The sequence below is a fragment of the Nematolebias whitei genome, chromosome 6, assembly GCF_014905685.2.
Source record: "Nematolebias whitei isolate Nwh7 chromosome 6, NemWhi1, whole genome shotgun sequence".
In the NCBI taxonomy this organism is placed as follows: Eukaryota; Metazoa; Chordata; class Actinopteri; order Cyprinodontiformes; family Rivulidae; genus Nematolebias; species Nematolebias whitei.
This window is the reverse complement of record NC_056503.1, coordinates 38,901,382-38,924,164: the sequence shown is the minus strand read 5'-3', so window position 1 is coordinate 38,924,164 and position 22,783 is coordinate 38,901,382. Positions and strand designations below refer to the sequence as shown.

Here is a 22,783-nt window from a genome sequence, read left to right as displayed (position 1 = left end):
AACCAAATAAAACTGTAATGAAATAATGTATGTTACATATTTCAGTGTCATTCAGGGCGAGTACTTAAACTTCTAAAACTTATATTTATTCTTCTTATTATATTATTTCTATTGATGGAAAAATTATCAATTTGTTTCTGCAGAAATAAACAAGAAAAAAATGCAGCAAGCAAGCAGACTGGCAGAAGCAACAGCAAAAACTAAAGAAGAAGACATACAGTTTTATCAAGTGACGTCCTATAACTCACAGCAAAGGGTTAAAAAAAGTTGTTCAGTTATGAAAATTTTATTAAATTATCCAGAGAAAAAAAAAGATAAATCATCAAAAATGTATGGTGCAATCTAAGTGGTATTAAACAACAAATAAATGAATAATAAATAAATAAATAAATAAATAACGGTATATATTGTTTTGCAAGAAATCTTTACTTGGGTCTCCATGAGGTTTAGTAGCGCATAGTGGTAAAGTGACAGACAGCATGTAAACATTCATTCAACCTTTATTTAAACAGATAAATCACATTGAGCCTTGAAGACTCATTTACAAGTGAGACCTGTTTGGACAGACAATAAGTGGTGAAAGTGACAACATAAGTTTTGGAGGCAAAAAAAAAAAAAATACCCTTACACGCTCTTAATCTTTGGCTGAAGATTAAAAGCATGACAATGAAAAAGAAACTTCACACACAAGCAGATAATGAAGACGACATTCTGCGCGGAGGGGTGGACATGCAAGGGCAGTGAGTGTGTCCAGAGACAATACACAGAGGCACTGCAAGAGTTCCAATCCATCCATCCATCCATCCATCCATTATCTTTACCCGCTTATTCCATTTTGGGTCACGGGGGTCGCTGGTGCCCATGTCCAGCAATCACTGTGCGAGGGGCGGGGTACACCCTGGAGGGGTCGCAAGTCCATCACAGGGACACATAGAGACAAACGAGACAAACAACCATTCACTCTCTCACTCACACCTAGGGACAATCAGTCTAACATGCATGTTTTTGGTCTGTGGGAGGAAACCGGAGTACCCGGAGAAAACCCATGCATGCACGGAGAGAACATGCAAACTCCACCCAGAAAGGCCCTGGACCGGGGTTTGAACCAAGGACCTGCTCGCTGAGAGGCAGCAGCTCTACCAGTTGCGCCACCGTGCTGCCAGAGTTCCAATAAGAGTGGTAAATCGTTCAAGTTAACATAGTTCCCTCTGGAGACATCTAAAGAGCTCAAACCACACCGAGCATCCACCACTTTGAGAACCAAAAAAAAAAAAATGAAGGAGAGACAGCCCATGTCATGTCAAGGGGCCGCCCTCCTATTTTTCTTAAAGAGACACGCTGTTCACTCCCTCACTATCAATCCTTCGGTTCAAACAGTCTTATACTGCCATGTGGTGGTCAAAAATATATATTACATTCAAAACAAATTAACCAACATTCCTTCTTAAATTTGACAATAATTACTAATTATTGTCAAAATTCGAACAATATTATCATTTATAGCAATAATTTCTGAGAATTAATCACCCAGCAAAATTTGCTATCATGACAGGCCTAGATAGACACATCATCAAGTCATGCAAGTCAATGAGATATCCAGCTGCATGCGTGCCAACAGGGCAAATTGGATTGCCTAAAGCATGTCTTCTCTTTGAAGAAATGTTATCAGTTGCATTGAGGGACCAAATGACCAAATCCATAGCAGAATTATGATTCAGAAGATTTGCAGAAGAGAGGCTCTAAAGCAGTTTCACAGACAGGACAGAGCAAAGTGGAGAGGGAGAGGAGGGGAAAGGTATCCGCCCTTTACAAGAGCAAGTGTTGAAACAAATATCTCCACTTCTCCCATGAGCAGAAGAAACACTACAAAGTCCAATACAAATGGAAAAAAAACCTAACAAAATAACATGAAAAGTTAGTTACACAACTGGTGTTATGTTATACTGGTGTTAGAAAGAGTTATTCGTTTTGTTCTGTCACTTGAGCATTATTATGATTGAACTATCCATCCATCCATCCATTATCTTTACCCGTTTATTCCATTTTGGGTCATGATTGAACTAATTGTTTGAAAAAAGGGGCAGATATAATAAGATTTTTCTTCTTTCTGCTGCCTTTCATTTTAAATCTCTTGTATTTTTTATATAGTTATGAAACTGTTTTGTATTTTTAAAATGAATAAACTTTATACCATACCATACCATGTTGTTGCATTGGCAGCTCCAGAAAAATAGCAACTTTAAATGGTTGACCAAAACGTGAAAGGTTGAATATTTTGAATTTTAAAGGCAAGGGAATAAAACAGCTTTTTACATCATCCTCTTAAAAAAAATAAAAACTACATACATATATATATATATATATATATATATATATATATGAATATATATAAGTTTAGCATAACTTGTTAAGTGAAGCAGCATAGAAAAAAAAAACATTGTGCAGGATAAATGCTGAAACATGAGTCAAAACGCATAAGAAGTTAAAGAAAAAAGACCACTGGAACTGTCTTTAAAACTTAAGCAGTTTGACAAGTGTCTATGTTCACTATACCCACCTGTAGATCCAACTCTAATATGAAATCTGAGTGATCACACTGGATAGTTCTGTTTTTCCTTTGTAACAGTCAAACCACTGGCCATAGCTAACCATTGTGAACTTTCATGGTCCACAACACAGCAGGCAATGATCAAATATGTGATGTGAAACATGAAAACTTTGAATGGGCTAAGCTGCGACTGCTTCAGCAGTTGCCACAGAGATGCAGAAGAAAGAAAAAAAGGTAGATAATGAAAACACAGTGGGTTTGAACTGTCTTGTTGCTGACAGACAGAAGCATTGGTCCTGAACATGTATTTGGTTCAACAAGCCCCCAACACAGTGAGCCCTTCTCCTTGGGACTGTCAGTTTTCAGCAGAGCAAATCATCTCTCCATGAGGATTTCATCACATTAGCCTAAGCCGTGTGTACAGATAGCAGCAACATCAGCAGCTATAGTGTGCGCTCCCCAAACAGTCTCGCAATCACCAATTAGAGCTATCACATACTCTGTAATTAGCAGGAGCCCCTGATTTTGGCTTATGCAAAATGTATTCCTATTATCCAGATCACAAATAAGCACAATCATCTAATTACCTAGTATAGCTCACAAGCCTAATTAAAGTTAATACAATATGATACTTCAAAGTCCAGAGATTACAATGCTGCAAGGTTCTGGTTAATTAAAGTATTCACACATTGACAACCAGAGATCTCAGCCATCATTTCCATGAGCCAATTAAAATTCAGGGTCAAAATATAGGGAAAAAAAAAGTTAGTTTCTTTAGTTTTTTTTTTAATTTCTCTCCAAGCATTTAAATGTGTGAAAAAAAATGGTAATCCTGTTTCACTCTTGCTGTTTTGAAAAATACATACATATTCTTATTTGGTTTGTTTACATAAAGTTAACCCCCGGGCAAAGCAAACCAGCATCCAAAAACATCCACCAAACTGTTTGTTGATTTTTAAACAAGCACAAATATAAGCTATTTTCCAAATATTTAGGCAAACAGAAAGAATACGGAACTGAATAGCTCCTGACTTTCACACCACACAGAATTAACTTTACACCTACAAGCTTCAAAAAGCTTCATTAACACAAATTGCCTCATTACAGCAGCGCACGGTTACCAGGTAGCCGCTGTAATTATTGTGAGGTGCATGTGAAAGAACAGGAGCAGTGGTAATTTGTTTTCAGGGAAAGTCTAAACGAGAAAGAATGCGCTCCTGAGATGGGACTGTTAATCTACGTGGTGAAAACATTCATGTTCTTAGAAAAAAGAAAACTGACTTCACTGAACTTTATTGTGAGAATTCAAACAAATTCATCAAAACTATATTACCATACTCTATTTCCCATTTGTGAAAAACATTAAACCATTGGTATATGCATTGATATTGCTTCCATGTAAAACACTTAGCAGATCATATGGAGTGGAAATCACAGCATCAGAGCATCGGCGAGTTTACTTCCTCAGACGGCTGAAACGAGCTGGACTGGGAAGCTCAGTCCTCACCTCCTTCTACAGGTGTGCAGTGGAGAGCATCCCATGCTCCAGCATCAACGTGTGGCATGGAGGCTGAACAGCTGCAGAAAGAAAAGCTTTGCAGAGAGTGGTGAAGGCTGCACAGAAGTCTGGTGGAGTTAGTCTCTCCACCATCACAGACATCTACACCTTCAGATACAGGAAGAGGGCCACCTGCAACATGAAGGACCCCACTAACCCAGCACACTCACTTTTTGACCCACTCCCCTCAGGCAGGAGGTTGCAGAGCATTAAGTGCAGAACCACTAGACTGAGGAGCAGCTTCTAACCTAAGGCTGTTAGACTCATGAATCCCTCACCAGGAAAATCACTTTAATGCCACTCTAATTTGTGATATGTGACTTATCTGTCCTGCTGATTATCCATGTTGCTGATCTCATGCTGCTGATTATCCATGCAGCTGATCTCTTGCCTTTAAGCTGCTGTATTCATACCCATCTGCTCACTATAGACTCATGTTCCGACTGCTGTTTTACAACACCATATTATGTTACATTATTAGTGTTTACTGTTTCTTTTTATATATATTTTTTATTTACCCTCTCATTGAGCCATGAGAACTCATTTTCAAGAGAGACCTGTTTAGGGAGCAGATGGTGGGGGTTAAGGGCCTTGCTCAGGGGCCCAGAGTGTGACGAACGTGGAGGAAGGTGTGGGTGTTCCACCTTTTCCACCCATGTTTTTTTTATGTTGACGGTACTGGGAGGTGAACCTGCGACTTTCCGATCTTCTAGCCTCTGCGCCACCACTCCCCCTATGATGCCTTCCCCATGTTTCTTTTTATACTTTATATTTTTGCTATGTTTGCTATGCTATGTTTGTGTAACTGGGACCTTGGGTACACAATTTTTTTCTGCCTAATGTGCCAACGTACCCATGTGATGCGAATGACAATAAAGAATCTTGAAAATTTCCTTGTTACAAGAAGTCCCTGAAAATCTCACCTAAAGTGGAATCACATGCTTTATTAATGATGGAGGCTTTAAGACTAGTAGAGGTAGAGAAAGATAGTTCCTAAAACACTACTGGTTCTACAGAAGATGAGCCTTAAACATAAAGTGAAGGCTTCTCCGTAGCACAGAATGACTACTCCAAAAGTAAGCTGTGTAATTAAAATAAAAGTTTATCTGAGGTACTTAAAAAACGTTGGAGGTTGGGAAATAAGCTCTGAAAGCATGGACAGAGATTTTAACTCTATTCCTACAACTAAAGAAGTGTTAACACATTTATGCTGCAGAGTTCCCATTTAATGGGTTCATTTAAAATGACACAACTATGCTTAAATTAAGTTATATACAAGAAGGAGATTTTCACAGATGAATTTAAACTAATAACCAAGATAGTAAAATTTAATTTTACTAAAATATTGCAGCAAGCATTAGAGGGCTCATTAGTATGTAAAAAAAAGTAATAAAAGAAAAAATACTTTACAAATTTGAAACTTTGATTAATTCTGTAACTACCTTCTTTGTTTCTTGTCCAGAAAAAAAAACAAAAAAACATTTTCCTCGCTCTGAATGTTTTTGCCAATGAGAAAAAAAAAATCTCTGGACGATTTTTTTTGTTGAAACGTTCCGTCTTTTATCCAAAAGACTTCATCAGTTTGAGGAGCTATTTATTAATCTTTACCTTTGGTTTATGTCTTCATCTAGATAATAAACAGCTTTAAGTGACATGATCTGCTTGTAATGTGTCTAATGCAGTATAGCTAATATATGTTTTTTTTTCCATAATTTTCTTAAGTTATATTTTTATATTTTATGTTGACAGACTTCCTGCCACTGAATAACATTTTCCTTTGATGGAGCTGGGCACTCATGGCTCCCAGTGCCCTGCCCATCTTGGGGACAGGCATCTGTAACAGAGTGAATGCCCTCAGGTATCCACATGTACAACGACTCTTGCTCAGGGTATCAAATTCCCTTCCATAACTCCACCCAATCTGTCATCATGTGACCATGTGCCATCATGTGGGGATTGAACCCAGGACCTTCTTGCTGTGAGGCAGCAGTGCTAACCACTGGGCCATTGTGCTGCGGTTTGGCATTTTTCTGTCCAGTGATTATGCTTAAATAGTTCTTGTGTTCATTTTGTAGGTTTAATGAATTTAACCATGAGTCTGATAGTGAAGCTTCATGAAGACTTATGGGAAGATCATGCAATCTGAACATGTGTTGAAAGCAAACTATATCCTGAATATGAATATCCTGATGCATGCTCAATAATCCAGGTAGAAAAATCCAAAAAAGTTCAATCGGGTCCTCTGGACATTCAAAAAAACAAAACAAAGCAAAAAAATGTAGAAACGTTTCGTCTCTCATCCGAAAGACTTCGCGGAAAATCTATATTTTTTTTGCTTTGTTTTGTTTTTTGTTTTTTTGAATGTCCAGAGGACCAGATTGAACTTTTTTGGATATAGTCTGTGAAATGCCATCTGGTGGCTGATTCTTGTACTACAACAAAAAAGCTGCACACTGCCGGAGCTGGGCACAGATCCAGATGATGAACGATGGACGCCTGCGGCTTAATAACCAGAGCATCTTAGTTATGTACAAAATTATAATTTATCTTTTATTTAGTATGTGCGGCTTAGACACAGGTGCATTCTGTAGTTCAAGTATTACATTATTTATTTTAAACAAGAACAGAAACAAAAACGCTGACGGAGCAGCAAAACTTACTTGAACCAGGAGGAGAGGAAAACATAGAGCAGACACAGATCATGACACTGTGAACGGATAACGCCCGGATACCAGGGCAGTGCAAACACACAGATTAAATACTTTGTACTGGACACTTATGAGACGGATGAAGAACACCTGCAGTGATTAGGATTTGTGTCAGGTGTGCATAGGAGCAGAAACACAAGGAGCAGAGAAACACTGGGAGGTGCAGAGAGACACAGTCCCGACAGAGAACCGTCTCATTACATTCACATTTGATGCGCAAGATATTTGCAACTGACCTGCAGAAAAAAAATACTTTTTCCTAAATGAATTGATAAATAATGTAGCAAACAAATATTGACTAGCAATGATATTTCTGACACCCCTCTTCTTCAGAGATTTATCAAGAATGAAATGAGCGTGGGAATGTGCACAATCTCATGCCAACTTCATGGCTGGCGTATGCATGTTTCTATGGTTATTGGGCCATTGTGACAATTAGAGGTAATACTGGGAACCAGTTAATGATGTGAAGATTATTATTGTGCATACCGGACACACATGGTGCACAGTTACATCCACATGTTTACAATTAGATGATGCAAATAGTAGGGCAGAAAGTACCTTTAACAACAATGGCTTTAACCTTATAGCAAATGGCTCAATAGGTGAAGAGCATGTATTTAGAGACTGAGAGGATTTTCTGGTCCACAATGACGACTGGCTCATTAGCTGTTCTAGGCCTCCACGACCAATCCTTTTGTAACTGTTTCTGGAGCTGCAGCCGATCTTGGGAGTGTAACACAGCAAGAAGTTGTGTGCTGCCCGTACACATACAGCTGCTGGCCACACTGGGCATCCTAACAGGGGATTCCAGAGGGAGCTGGCTGACTGATCGAGACTGTTCCAGTTGACCCTGAGCCGAGCCAGCTGTGTGGGATGGAATAAACCATATGACAAACAAGTACATCAAATTCCCTATGATGCAGTTGAACAGGCCAGCATTAAAGTGCAATTGTACATGAGGAACCAGGATGTTGGTGAGTGCTACATACTTTTTGCTCTAGGCTACCACTGTTTCAGCTTTTATTGTGCAGAACATATCATAGGGTTGAATTTTAGTCCATCTTTAAACTATAACAATTCTCAAAGATGGCAAACCATTCACCAGTTCCCATAACTCAGAGAGGTGACCTTTGTTCAATAATAATCCAGTAATGTTTTCTACTTTTTGATTTATCATTTATCTTTCTATAAAACAATAGAGATCTTTATTCTGACTCTTCCTTGTCCAGCATTATTGGCTAGTACAAAAAGCATTAAACATTTATAAATGGTATGGATTTGTAATTCCATAACACTCACTTGTCCAGTGATTATGTAAGTAATGTAAAAATATATCATTTTTATATTACCTGAAACTGTAAGTATTGTTTCTTCAGTTGTGTTCACTTTGCTGTTTTTAAATAAATACACTAATAATACAATAAATGTGACATTTTACTACAAAATTACATTTTTATCACCATTTAACTGGTGTTGATCCATATGTGGCTGTGGTATATGGATTAATGACATTTTCTTAATTTACGATGAGTATTTTTTACCTTTTTTGGTTGTGTCACAACTCTGGCTGTGCCTTTTTGAAGTGCTTTTAAGCATTTTAAGTCCACAAATTCTCTATTTAATTCTCTTAATACCTATTTTGATGCAATGCCAAAAATTGCACTTTGAAGACAGTTTGAAAAAAAAAACCATCCATCTCATCTGAGCACATGTATCCACAAAGTGACACTTTCAACAACAGACCAGTTTGAAGTGTACATTTGAAACCAGCACATATGCAGCATGTCTGAGACCAACGTCAGCAGCTTGTTAGTTGGACATCAAAACTTGAAGTCAAAGAGAAGCAGCATGGATGGCTCTGTCCGCTCGTAAACAATCAAATATGAGCTCACAAAAACTCAAAATGTTGCAGTAGTCTGTATCATGTTTATCTGCTGAATTTGGTTTCTTAAAGCCTCAGTAATTTACAATAAGAATGGAATCAGGCTAGTTATGTCATTCTTAGAACAAAACTTAAATCTCACCAAAATACTAATAGTTACTTTTATAGCATAAAATAAGATGGTAATGGGTGAGACACACAGTAGATAAAGTGCTGATATTCATGGCTTTAATGCTGATATCTTCATTTTTAACTTTAACACTGTTACAAAAACAGGCATTTGTCATTAGTCCTGCGCGCTGGTGTCAACCAGGTGAATACTGTATGCATTTTAAATAAGCACTTTGATAACAGTCTAGCTGTTTTAAATTGTGCTCTATAAATAAATATGACTTGACTTGACTTGACTTAAATAAAGTGCAATGCCCAGATGCTGCTGATGTCATTTTTTTTTAAATAGAAACATTTTTTTCATAAACTAAACTAATGTTTTTTTTTTTTTTTTTTTAACCACAGTAGTTAGAAGTCTGACCTAGATGAATCATGTTTACAGTTACAACCATGTATTAGAGAAACAAAAATGCAAGTGGTGGGAGAATAACATAAATTATACAGCAGGGAATACAGCAATGCACAGCATCATCATCAGATGCCATTTAAAGTTAAAAAAAACAAAAAAACATCAACAGCATCATAAATAATTAAGGGTTAGGCATCCTCTTCTACAATTCCTTTTTCTTTTTTTCCCAGTGTGTTTTAGAAATTAGGGGTTGCTACATATCACAAACATTTCTGGCAGCTAAGGTGGTGAAAAGAGTGGCTCCCATCAGGGCTGTGTGTTGAGACCCCTCCTGTTCACTCTGCTCACATGACTGCGCACCTGCCCGTCCAAACTTTCATATTGTGAAGTTTGCAGACGATACAGCGGTGGTGGGATGCATTACAAACAATGATGAGTCCAGCTACAGGCAGGAGGTGGAAAGCCTGGAGAGCTGGTGCAGAAAGAACAACCTTCACATCCATGTGAAGAAGACGAAGGAGATGGTCGTGTATTACAGACTGAACAAACACACCCACACCCACCACCCCCTCAAACATAGGACGATCTGTTGTGGAAGTGGTGGTCTCCATTTACAAGTACTTGGGTGTGCGCCTGAATGACAACCTCAGCTGGGGCAACAACACCACCAGCCTGATCAAGAACACTCATCAGAGACTCTACTTCTTCAGGCGGCTGAGGCGAGCTGGTCTGGGATGCTCAGTCCTCACCTCCTTCTACAGGTGTGCAGTGGAGAGCATCCTGTTCTCCAGCATCAACGTGTGGCATGGAGGCTGCACAGCTGCAGAAAGAAAAGCTCTGCAGAGAGTGGTGAAGGCTGCACAGAAGTCTGGTGGAGTCAGCCTCCCCACCATCACAGACATCTACACCTCTAGATGGAGGAAGAGGGCCACCAGCATCATGAAGGACCCCACTCACCCAGCACACATACTTTTTGCCTCTCTCCCCTCAGGAAGGAGGTTGAGGTGTATTAAGTGTAGAACCACAAAACTGAAGAACAGCTTCTACCCTGAGGCTGTTAGACTCATGAATCTCTAACCAGGATTATTTCTGTGGAAAAAATAAAAAATAAAAAATAACTGTAATGCAGCTTTGGTTGGTGATATGTGCTGCTGATTATCCATGCTGCTGATCTCGTGCTGCAGAATATTTCATGCTGCTGTATTCATTCGTATTCATTCATATCCATCTGCTAACACAGACTCATGTTATGGCTGCTGTTGTTACGCCATATTGTTTTGCATTATTAGTGTTTAGTGTATATCTTAGTATGTGGATCCTTATTTACTGTTTATTTTTACACTTTATATTTTGCTATTGTTGGATGTAACTGGGACCCTGTGTACATAATTTTGTTCCATCTCATGTACCACCTGTGGTGAAAGGATAATAAAATCTACTAGAACTTAAACTTGAGTCATGCAACACAAAGGGGGGTATACCTGCAGGTATTTTCCCGTTTAGAGTTCATTAAATTTAGAACAAGAGGGTTATTTTCTGTCTAATAACACAAAATAATTATACTGACATTAGACCATTGTTGTCCAATGAGGCTAAGCTGGTGAACTATAAAGAAAAAACAAACAAACACTGGAAACAGTATATAATCATAAAGGTAGATTAACTTTGATTTTTATGATCCATATCATTATTTCAACAAGAAGCAACATCCAACCTGCATTATCTTTTATGTTGCCTCTTTTTAGTAGTGTGGGACAACAGAATTAAAGCTAGAATTAGATAAAATATAACTAAAAATATCACAACACAAAAATCACCAAGTTAATTAAAAACAGGTTTGAAACAAAAATACTAATTTCTAATTTTTTTAATGAAAAAAAAAAAAAACACAAAAAAACATAATTGCTAAATCAATCCATTATCGTGTTAGAAGCTCTGAAGTTAGACTTCAGGCCGAATGCAATTTCTACAATACTTGAAGTGTTAAAGCTGCTTTAAAAATGAAAGATCTGGGCAAATGACCTATATAATTAGCCCACTTTACATTGAATGCCAAGATAAACCATTTAAATTTACTGAACAATCAGAAGACATCAAAAGCGAGTGATGGAGAATAGGAAATTAAATATCGACAAGACTGTAGTTACTTTTAAAAGGTGCTTTGCTTATATAACAAGCTTGCTGGTACACTCAAAAAATGGTTTATCATTTTATTATGTGATATATTTCACTCTTCAGAGGATCTCCAAAATATAATCACTTTCTGATCGCTGTTGATCATTCTGATACTCTTGTGTTCCGAGTGACAAACAGCGCAAATTGTCACATAAAAAAGTGGCCAATCGTAGATTTACAAGCTCCTAACATCCAGTTAGTCTGAGCACTGATGAACAGTGACACGTTGGCCTTCCAAGCTGCCTACCAAGACAAAAGGAAATGTTTTGAAAATGACTCCTACTGTGTGAAAAATTACTAAAAAACAACAAGTAACAGATAATAAATCCATCCGCTCTTGCACCATGATATAGATGAATGTCTCCACTCACTGATTCTGAATAGTTCATTACAACAAGCAGTGATGCCCCAACAAAAACCTTTAAAGAGGTGGGAGGAAAACATCTTAGGGGAACAACTACTTCCCCGGCCCAGTGGGGAAGTAACCTTGGCACAGTCATCTATCTTAGTTACACAGGAGTTAGACCTACTGACACACAGAGAAACTGTGCCAGTCCACACAATACCTGCAGCACTGCTAATACTACAGTACAATAAATAAACTGATGGAGTGCACCTAAAAACCTGCAGAAAATACTTCAAGAGGATAGGATTTTAGATGAAGATGGCATATATCCAAATGCATGATATTTGGGGGCTGTGGCACCTTGGTCAGCTGGTGCAAATGGTGAAACAGGGTTAGAAATAATCTAACCGCACCACAGGTGACTCCTGGCCTGGTGTGTCAGGTGAAGGTAATATGAGGAGGTTGAGGGTGACCAAGGTCATGAGAGAGAGATAGACAGATGTCTGGGGAGAGGTGGGAGGAATGACGGGACAAGGGCGTCGCTGTAGTGAGCGCTCACTCAGTCACCTTGAGGCTGGCTGTGTTTACGGAGCTGTCAGTAACGTGGTGAAGCCGGTCCCGGGAGACATGGGCCACAAGGGCGATGAGAAAATAATAGCTTCTTCTGTCAGAGCTTAAAGGGACAGGGGTCTGACGGACATCACTGGGAATTAAAGCCAGCCTATGGGACATGTCCCATCCTGCACACCTAAATACAAACACTTAAACAGAAGATAAGTAGGAAGAAAGTAAAACATTAGTTTAACCACTGGAATCAATATTTGTTGCTTTGGCTATTGGTAACATTACTGAAATAATGAGCCAAAATCTGTCAAGTCGTTGCACTAGCAAAGCACCAAAACTGTGTTTTTTTAGGATTATACCTTATAGTTGCTTGTATCCAGTCAAGTTTTCCAGTATTACAGGGGATTTTAGACAAACTTTTATGCATTTTTTACTTCAAACAAATGATAGCAACTTTTAAACACCAGCTTTTCATATCTAAGATTTGTATAAGCCTTCTAAAAATATTAGACAATCACTTATTCATCTCAAAGACTTGTGGATTATTTGATTTAAGAACTACTATTGTCACAGCCTTGTCAGCCAGCTCTGAGGTTCATAATGCCTGACTCTCTTTGAATGCATCAGCAGAGATAACTCTTATTAAGTTGAACATAAAGAAGAACTGCACTGGAAAAAAGTGACTGTTTTTCTGTCTTTGAACATTTTCAAGTTTCTGCAAGACAATTTTCATATTATGGCAAAAGATCTAGTGTCATCCAGGCAGGATGAAAATCAATTTAACAGCTTTTTTTCCCTAGATGTTTTGTAACATGGTTCTGGTTTGCTTTGAAAGCAGGACATGCTAGGTTTGACATAAAGCCCTTTCTTTACCTCCGCAAGGACAAAGCGCTATAATGAAATCCATTGCCACTGTGGAGTCAGCATGACCACTGGTGATGAACACAACTGGAAACCACTGCTCCATCCATAAAATCTGACTTTAAATCAGGGTGAACCTCCATTAAAGGCTTGAAAGATAGCCTAGTGGAGCTCATCATTAGTACAAACACTCAGAAATCATGGGGTAGCATCTGTTTTCTGCACATCCTCCCACATCAATGCTCAGTGTAGTAGGCCTCCGGGAAGAGGGGGCGTACACACGACTATTCCCCTGCCCCTTACCATGAATAACAATCGCTACCTCCAGGTAATTAAAGGGGACAAACGATGTCCACGGGGCCACACCAGCCCATCATTAGCAAAACACAACTATGGCAGGATGTGTACACACAAGAGGAAAAAGAGACTCTTCACACATCCATTCAGGGAGCATAATGGTCATTGATTTGGAGTGGTCTACCAGAGAGCACATTTCAATGCATCTATTGCACGGATTAATCCATGTTTCTTTTTTTTTTTACCTACCTGTGTTAATACAGTGCTACACGCACACATTATGCTTTGTTCTCAGCTGGCTCGGAGAGGGTGTCTACTGCCTTTGTCTCTGCCGGGGGGCCAGACACAATGATGAGCTGCATAGTGATGACCCGGCCTGTGGTACAGATCTCTGAGGCTGCACACAAGACACGTGCAAGGCTCACAAAGACAGATGGAAGGTTACACATCATGCAAATTGATGTGCACACATACACAATTAGAGTAAAAATGAATTTGCTACAAAATTAGAGCATATTGCACGTTTGTGGCCCAAACTGACAATGGGCAGTCAGCAGCTAACTTTGCACTCTTTCTGACGCATATTGGAATTGGGTATTGACATCAAACACAGAGTTAGTGCTGAGTCTGCACAAACGTTGGCTCTATGTTCAAAGATATTGCTGGAGACAAGCAACACTGTGAAGCAAACTCGCTTTCAAACCAATTCTTTCAAACAACAGAAGTGACCTTGTTTTTGTACTATTTATGGCGAGTAGCACCAGTGATGGAAAATGAAATGCATAAATGCTTCCTGCCATCATGTTTGTTACAGAAAACACAGAGGACCTGTGAAAAAGATAGATTGAAAACGCCTACAAGTGAAACACCATAATACCACTAGATACTTTTACTAGTCAAAAGTGACATCAACTTGAAAAGGGCGAGTCAGAGGAAGATGAAACAAATGGCTCTAAAAAGAGAGAAAACAAAAGGGGGTCCACTTTTTCAATGATAAATATTAAACTCCAAGCAGCCCGTTGCCGCCTCTGCCAACATTTCCAGCTGTGCTCTTCAAATGCAGGACACTTCTGTGCAAAAAGACACTTTAAAAAACTCAAAAATGAAAAACACCCCAGTGCCTCCCACTGGGATCCAAGCTGTTTTATGACTTTAAAACCTGCTAAATAATGCAGCACCTTACCAGAAGAGGAAACACAAAATAAGAGACTACAGATACCAAACCAAATGCTGGGTAGAGTGGGTGCCACTGATGCAATGTGTCTAGCTCCTTATGTGGAGGTTTGTCACAATAAGAGTGTGTTGCAAGAAGGGGGAGAAGAAAAATCAAGATATGGTACAGAGCAGCACGGGAGGATGAGTTTCCATACTGCACCTTGAAATACTCAGACATGGTTTGTTGCTTTAAGGTATGCAATAAAATATGGACAACACAGTCCTTTACTCTAGTTTATCATTAAGCTGAGATACAAAAGAAAGTTACAATTTTAGTAATGCTTATTTATGCTGAAAAAAATATATAAATTATTTTGTTTTTGCTTTCTTTTTTCATGAGCTGAACCGGCCGCTATCAGACCATTAAATGGCCGTTATCAGTTGTTATCATTTATCATCCCCATAGGTTTCATTCAGACTGTCCCTCCTGTACCTCCTAGTAGGTTTAAAGGTACGTTCTTATCGCTGATAATATGCAGCTTAGCTCGCGTGTGAAAGCTTTTTGTTGTTACCTTTATTTAAATCCTTTAGTTACAATTTACCTAATACTTTTAAGCTGATATGAAGGATTTGCTTCAAATGAATTCCAGATTTAACTTTAATTCAGTATCTTAAAATAAATCACTTAAGAGAGGATATGAAGGTGTGTTGTTTATTTGTTTGATATGAACAAAATTCTGATCAATTCATATACAGTACAGCAATATATAAAGTACTATAATCATGTTCAGATATAACCCTAACTTTATAAATCTGTGATAACCTACTGAGCCCATTAGGAGGTACAGTAACACGTCCATTTAATGGGTGATAACATTCGAAGCATGGCCAAACTCAAAGATATGAGACTTTTTCTATGTACACTGTTTTTCTCTCAAATATTGTTCACACATGTATGTAAATCTGTGCCAGTGAGCACTTCTTTGTTGAGATAATCCATCCACCTCACAGATGTGGCATATCTAGATGCTGATTGGACAGCATAATTATTGCAGAGATGTTGCTTAGGCTGACCACAACAAAAGGCCACTTCGTGTACAGTACGTAGAAATAGTCTTAGCTTTTTTTAATCCAGTTTATGAAAAATGGGAGTAAAAACCAAAATTGTTTAATTTATATTTTTTATATTTATTTAGCATCTGCATTTTTTGTCAGCACAATTATGCAAAAATAGCAACAGTTTTATTCAAATGAACTGAATATTGGGGGAAAATTACTTACTAAATGTTAGTTCAGATCATGATAGTTTAAAAAACATTAAATCTAACACTGCTCTTGAACATGTATAAGTTGACCATTAAGTTTTAGTCTTCAAAATATTTATTTGGCTTAATGGATAGGAAAATAGAAGTTATGCCAGTATAGATTCAGTATCACATGTAACTTTTGTTGATGATTTTCTTTCAGCTGTTCCCTTCTGCAGGAGTCAACACAACAAATGAACTCACATGAAAGAATTGGCAATTATTTTACTCCAGAAGTTCTTCCGCAACTTGAGCTCATACCTGCAACCTAAGGATTATAAGCACTGACAGACCAAGCTACCACAAACTTATGTTTATCTGTATTTTTGATTAAATATTTCACTTATTTACTAAAATGATTCAAATGATTCTGTTGCACTGAAATTTTAAGCACTAAAAAAGACCTGCTATCTTGTTCAGAAACATTCTAATAACAATCCAGCAGTTATTCAATCATATACATTATAAACTGGTGTTTATAATAATAAAAAGACACAAAGGTATGTTTCCAAGTTATGCTTTTAAGGAATATGGGTATAGGGGCAGCACGGCGGTGCAGTTGGTAGAGCTGTTGCCTCTCAGCGAGCAGGTCGCCACGGTTCAAATCCTGTCCGGGGAGCTTTTCTGGGTGGAGTTTGCATGTTCTCTCCAAGTATGTGTGGGTTTTCTCTGGGTACTCCGGTTTCCTCCGCCAGACCAAAAACATGCATGTTAGGCTGATTGGTAACTCTAAATTGTCCCTAGGTGTGAGTGAGAGAGTGAATGGTTGTTTGTCTCGTTTGATGGATGGATGGAATCTGGATAGAGTATCTACATTTTTAACGTGGTCATTTCACGTTTATTGTTTCAGGTACAGCTCATTTTTACTGTAAAAAAACAAGAGGTTATGGTGATGATGAAGATGGGTAAGGTCCATTCTTATCAGAACTCCTACAGTGCCTCTGGATTGTCCTTGGACACACTCACCGCTCTTGTCGTCTTCCCTACCCTGCGGGATGTCTGTATCACTACTGTATGTGCTTATGTGCAGGATGTTTTTTATTTATTTATTTTATTTCAGGTTATCTTTCCTCGGCCAAGGAATGAGAGTCTCTTAGCATGTTTTTTCCCCTCCAAATCCTATACATGTTGTCACTTTCATTACTTTTTGTCTGTTTGGTCTCAATTGTAAATGAGTTTTTGAGACTCAATGTGATTTATATTTATAAATAAAGGTTGACTGAATGAATGAATGAATGAATGAATGAATGAATGAATGAATGAATGAATGAATGAATGAAGATGTGTAAGAAAGACAAACTTTAAACGCCTAAGAAGTCAGAGTTAAAACCCTGTAAGACACCAAATCTCTTTTTTTTGGGGGGGGGGGGTCTTTTTTTTTTTCATTTTTTAATTTTCTAACCAAATATATTTGGTTAGGCTCACAAAATAATCAGAGTATGTCACGTAGCAGAGCAGATGTAATTCTTTGTTTTAAAAAATATTCATAAAACATGAAACGAGAACACAAGTCTAAGACTGGGTAAGTCAATGTTAAATTTACTGGCACAATATTTAAACTAAATTCTGCTTTTTTTTTTCATGACCAAATTTGAACTTCACTTGGATCTTGATCCATTTTTATTAATATAAACTCCTCAACAGAGTTAAAGCGAGTGGATTTCTGAGCGCTACATTCAAGAAAAAGATGGTTTCAAAGTAAGACAGCTTTGCTCATGCTGAGAACACAGGCAGGCAAGAATCTTATCATCTGATGCAGAGGCATGAAGCAGCTTACAGTGAACGACTCACACCTCTAGACTGGACATCAGTTCATCAAAAAGGCTTACATACAAAACAAACTCATTAAAATTAAATGGCAACCAACAATGGGACACATCTTTAACATTTTTTTTTAATCACGGTGAGGAATAGGATTGAACATCTCAATCACAACTAATCCAAACTCTGCTTTATGTGGGTTATATTTGTGTAGTTTTGAAGCAGTAAATACACTCTGATCCTGAGACAAATCGTTGAGCACCGTCTCAGCAACATTTCCCATCTCTTCTATTTCACACTTCATAGAGCCGTGTATCAGTATGACATTACAGACTTGTGAACACACTAAATACCGCTTCCATGACAGTAAGTTCTTACAGTAAATAGAAGTCAAACTAGCCCAACCAAGAAAATATGACAGCAAGATGCACTAATAGTCCTCATAAATAAAGCCCAAGTCCCATCAATAGATTGCAATTTTAAAATGAATACATGTAGTTGTGTTGAGATTGGACTCAGGCTAAATGAGTGATTAAAGAGGCATCTACCAGCAACTCGATGCACATTAATTCACACAAATGCAAACAGGCAGAGTGCATTGTGGGAGTTATTGGTCAAGCAATCCCCCACTTAGCAGTATCAATCTCCACATGGCGCTGCAAATTGTGTGTTTGCCAAATCTCCTATAGAGGCAATCAGAGGACATCCTAATACACATCTTTGATCATCATCTCCTCCATCACGTCTCATTTTTTCTAAACTACGATCCAACTTTTCCCTGTTACTCTTCCAGTGTTCTTTTGTCCCCTAAAATTAGCTCAAGAAACAATGCTTAAATAAAATTATGATACAAGATGATGGTAAAATCCAGAACCATCTACATAAAAGCTTGATTGTTCCAAAGAAACAATTAAAATGATTTTGTTATTTTGTTGCATGCACCCACTTTAGAAAATGTGTCCTGATTTCGTCTGGATATAACTAATTGATTTGCCACCATGGGTGACTGACATTCCATCCTCAGAGCACCATAATGATGGTGTCATGAGGGAATGATGAGACCCGGTGACGGCTAGCAGCACTCGACCTTTTGCACGAGAGGTCGGGTGTCAGAAGAAACAGGATATCCATGATGTAGGACCCACAACCTCAGGGCTCCGTGGAGATAAGCAGCAGACAATGGGGAACCTGGGGTTCTTTCAATCAAGCGTCCTTGCAGGACAGTGGTTTCATGGGTTTTGGCAGTGAAATGAAAAATAAAAACAATAAAATAGAAATCAATCGTCATCAGCCTCGGGGCGTTCAAACATCTTTAGGGTGGAGGATGATGAAGGAGACCAGTGGTAACTTCCTTTATCATTTTCCGCTGACATAAGGTTATTAGATTTGTTTCAGTGGGGGATGTTTCCTGTACTAGAAATGAGCAGATCTGTTGTATTCATTAGGTGTTTCAGTCCTTTTGAAGAGTAATTACAAATCAGCAAAAATGAATCATTTTACAAACAATAAGACTGAAAACACTGGAATATTTCTGCTGCAGTTTCAGGGCATTCATGAGCGGAAGCGTGTGTGCTTTTCAAAGAACATTTATTCACACGTTAGTTTGTGTTGTTGGTTTTGCTCACTGGGTATTAAGGTTTTCTTCATTTCCGAACATCCCTAATCCTGTTAGATGAAATCTATTAAAGTTTCAGCTTTGGCACACGGAAATGTTCAAGTCTGGAGATAAGCTCCAAAATTTGCCAAGGCGGCATATCTGCTCTGCCTCTCTGGATTAGAGAGCCTTATTGAGGTGATCACAGACATGTGACCAAGCAGTTTACTGTAGGCTTAGTCAGCTATTTTACAAATAATAAACAACAGTCACATTAATGTATTCATTGGCGTTTATTCTAAACTTTAAACCATGCACCAAATTAATGCCTGTTGTCAAATGATGCTCGTGTCTGTCACCAAAATACCACGGGGAGGATTTCAATTAAACTTTCAGAAAGTAGTCTTTAGATGTACAACAACAGAATAAACTGTTGTGGCCAGTCCAGTTCAAGATGGCAGCCGTAGCCAACCTTTAAATAAAACACACAAAATGTGTGTAACTCTTTCAGTTTTACAGACATTGATCTAACAAGTTGTGTAGTTGGTGTTGAGCATCCTCAGCATCTAATATGAGTCACTAATGATCTAAAATGTATATATTTAAACGTTGCCGTTATTTATTTAAGCTCAACCTTGCTTGTCTGTTAGCAAAATATCTGATGAACCATTGGGCAGATTTAAAAATATAAATCTGAGAATTAATCGTTTGATTTGCATCTAAATCTGATTAACTTTTGGAGTCGACACGATTCAAGAAGGCTTCTTCTTCTAATCACCATAAGACAAAACAAAAATGGCTATAAGTCAGTCATTTTTACAGAATTTATTTTTCTTTTTTTCCACTTTCAATGCTCCCTTCTTCTGGGGTCGCCACAACATACTAATTCGCACGAAGACTTGGCAATTGTTTTAACGCCGGATGCTCTTCCTGATGCAACCACAGACCACGGAGCTACCACAGCCCTCTGTGTGGAGCAGAGCTGCTATCTAGGGCACCTGGGGGAGCAGACGATGGGGGTTAAGAGCCTTGCTCAAGGGCCCAGAGTGGGGCAAATGAAGGTGGAGGCAGGTGTTGGTGCTTCATCTTTCCCACCCACATTCTGCTGTCAGGTGGGGTTGAACCGGCAACCTTCCAATTACATGCACGTCTTCTCTAACCTCTGCACCACTGCTTTGTTTTACAGATAATCAGCTAAAATGAACGTGGGAGCAGCTGAGAAACATTTAAAACACACTTTAAGTGCAAATTTGTGCAGATGGGTGAAACACATTCCTTCAAGAAATGTTCAACTTTGTATGTTTTATTTAGATTTATAACTAATCTCACACGATTTTCACCATTTTGATGTAGTGTGATGTTTTAGATTCAACTTGTTGTTATAATCAACAAACAAAGTATTGATGAGGATACGACAAAACTATTAGCAAAGTTATTCTTGAAAAGCATTTTTTTGTAAACTAAGAAAAACTAATGTAAAAGCGATTAGTGGAAAAATATATTTAAAAATAAAAATAAACAAAGACAACTTGTGCATTCCAGATACCAAAACTTATAATCACCCAAATAATTTTACAGTTTAACATTTAAATAAATTGTAGCTTTAAAAGCCCTCTCAGTGTTACCTTTAAGAAATATTGTTTTTATGACTAAATGAAAACCACAGTTTGTTGGAAAACTTGGCCATTTTATCAGTTTTTCTATCAGTGAAGGAAAACAGCAAAAAGGTTATGAAGAAAAACCTTTGCTTTGTGAAAAAGTGCATCAGCCTGTGAAGTCCTGACCCACAGACATTTACTGCAAACAGGCAGAGAAAGAGAATAGGAGGCAAAGCCACAAAGGAAGCAGTGACAGCTCCTGTGCTGTAAATCTCACTGATATGCACCGGATTATGAACAATGAAAATATATAAAAAAAAACGTTTTTATTTCTACAAATGTAATAAATCACGTGGTTAAGTTATAATTAGACCCTTATAGTTCATAGAACTCCCATGCACCAAACGAAAGTGCACAAAAAGACTGAAAACTTTTAAACTAGGACACCATGATCAGTCTATATAAAACCACAATAACGCTCCACTTCCACTGATCCTTCTTTCTCTGCGCAGCGCCCGCGGGGAACCCGTCCAGCTCATCCTCATCCTCAGCAAACCGTCCATCATCCTCCTCCTGCAGGCACAACAATGAACAGCCTCGTACTGTTCAGCTTTTAAATCATAAATGTCTGTCTGCAGAAGCAGCGGCCCTGGTGCGCATGGAGTGTCGCTGCTCCTGTGATGCAGCGAGCCATGTGGCCGGTTGGGAAACTTTCAGCACCACACAGAGAAGACAGCTCCGCCAGAACGCTGCGCGTGCTGTCAGCCTGTCAGTCAACAGGCTGCTTTGACAATCACACGGACACGCAGCTGTCAAGTCACAGACCCCCCCCCCCCCCCCAATACACAGCAGCTGCGAGGACAAACTTATTTTACGCCAGTTTTTCATGTTTTCCGCTTTGCGTAACGGCACGAAGAATAACGCACATTTGAACTTCTGCGTTAATTCAGAAGGAAACTGCAGCCTTTAATGTATGAATCACGTACTCAGGAGTGCGCGCACGCGCCAGTGCACAGTTTGCCTCTGCACCGGCACATTAAGCACCATTGTCACCAAACTCCACGCGCGTCCCTACTCAACAGCGCCTTTACAAACCAAATGTAAATTCCGCTCACCTGTCCAAAAAGCTCACTGCTGCCTCCTAAAAGCAGAAGAGATCCATCCCGGCGGTTCCGTCCAACTTTTACTCGCTGCGCTCCTGGCTGAGGACGGCACCGGGGGGGGAAGCTAGAGTCTAGAACTGAACCACTTGAGTCGATGCTGGGGATCCGATTTTTTTTTTTCTTTTTCTTTTCAGAAGCCAGTCATTGTTATGTGGAACAAACACAGAGTCCTTTGGTAAAGTTGATCCGTTTAGAGGAACATTTAAAATAAAATAAAAACCCTATGCGGTTGTGAGGTCTACAGCGCGGTCAGTGCGGCGATGGAGACTGAGGAGCCAAACGCGCACAGATCTGTCCATGCTGCTTCAGCAGGGAGCAGCAGCTTCAGCCTCCCTGGGTCCTAAAGCTGCGCTGAAGCAGAGACACCAGCATCCATCCCGGAGCAGACCCACCTCCCACAAAGCACGCTCTGCAATGACAGCTGAATGTTTCTGCTCCCCGGGGTGCAGCTCCTGAACTCTCACTGGAAAAAAAAAAACGTTTCACCTGCTTAGTCTCGACCTGTGAAGGAGTTCCAGCACGTTTTCTAACAGAACAGCCATGAAACAGTTTCACTGTCTCGTGCTGAACCTCAGCCATACGGTAGTTTAGACCTTGTAGAATACAGTGGTTTGCCACCACTACAAGGCAACATAACCTGTTTCCTGTTTTACTGCAAATTAAAAATTGTTTGTAATTAAAAAAAATAATAAAAAAAATAAAATAAAATTCCAGCGGAAGGCTTGGACAATCACGTGAGCAAAAAA

At 38.9% G+C, this 22,783-nt stretch overlaps 1 protein-coding gene across 1 annotated transcript in view; it reads right to left on the bottom strand.

The window, feature by feature from the left end:
* robo1 (roundabout, axon guidance receptor, homolog 1 (Drosophila)) overlaps positions 1-22,023 on the bottom strand; it is a 277,150-nt gene extending 255,127 nt beyond the window's left edge. The window contains exon 1 of the mRNA XM_037677598.1: positions 21,990-22,023. The gene's annotated coding sequence lies outside the window, so the exon portion shown is untranslated. The remainder of the gene's footprint in view (positions 1-21,989) is intronic.
* Positions 22,024-22,783: the final 760 nt, after the last annotated feature.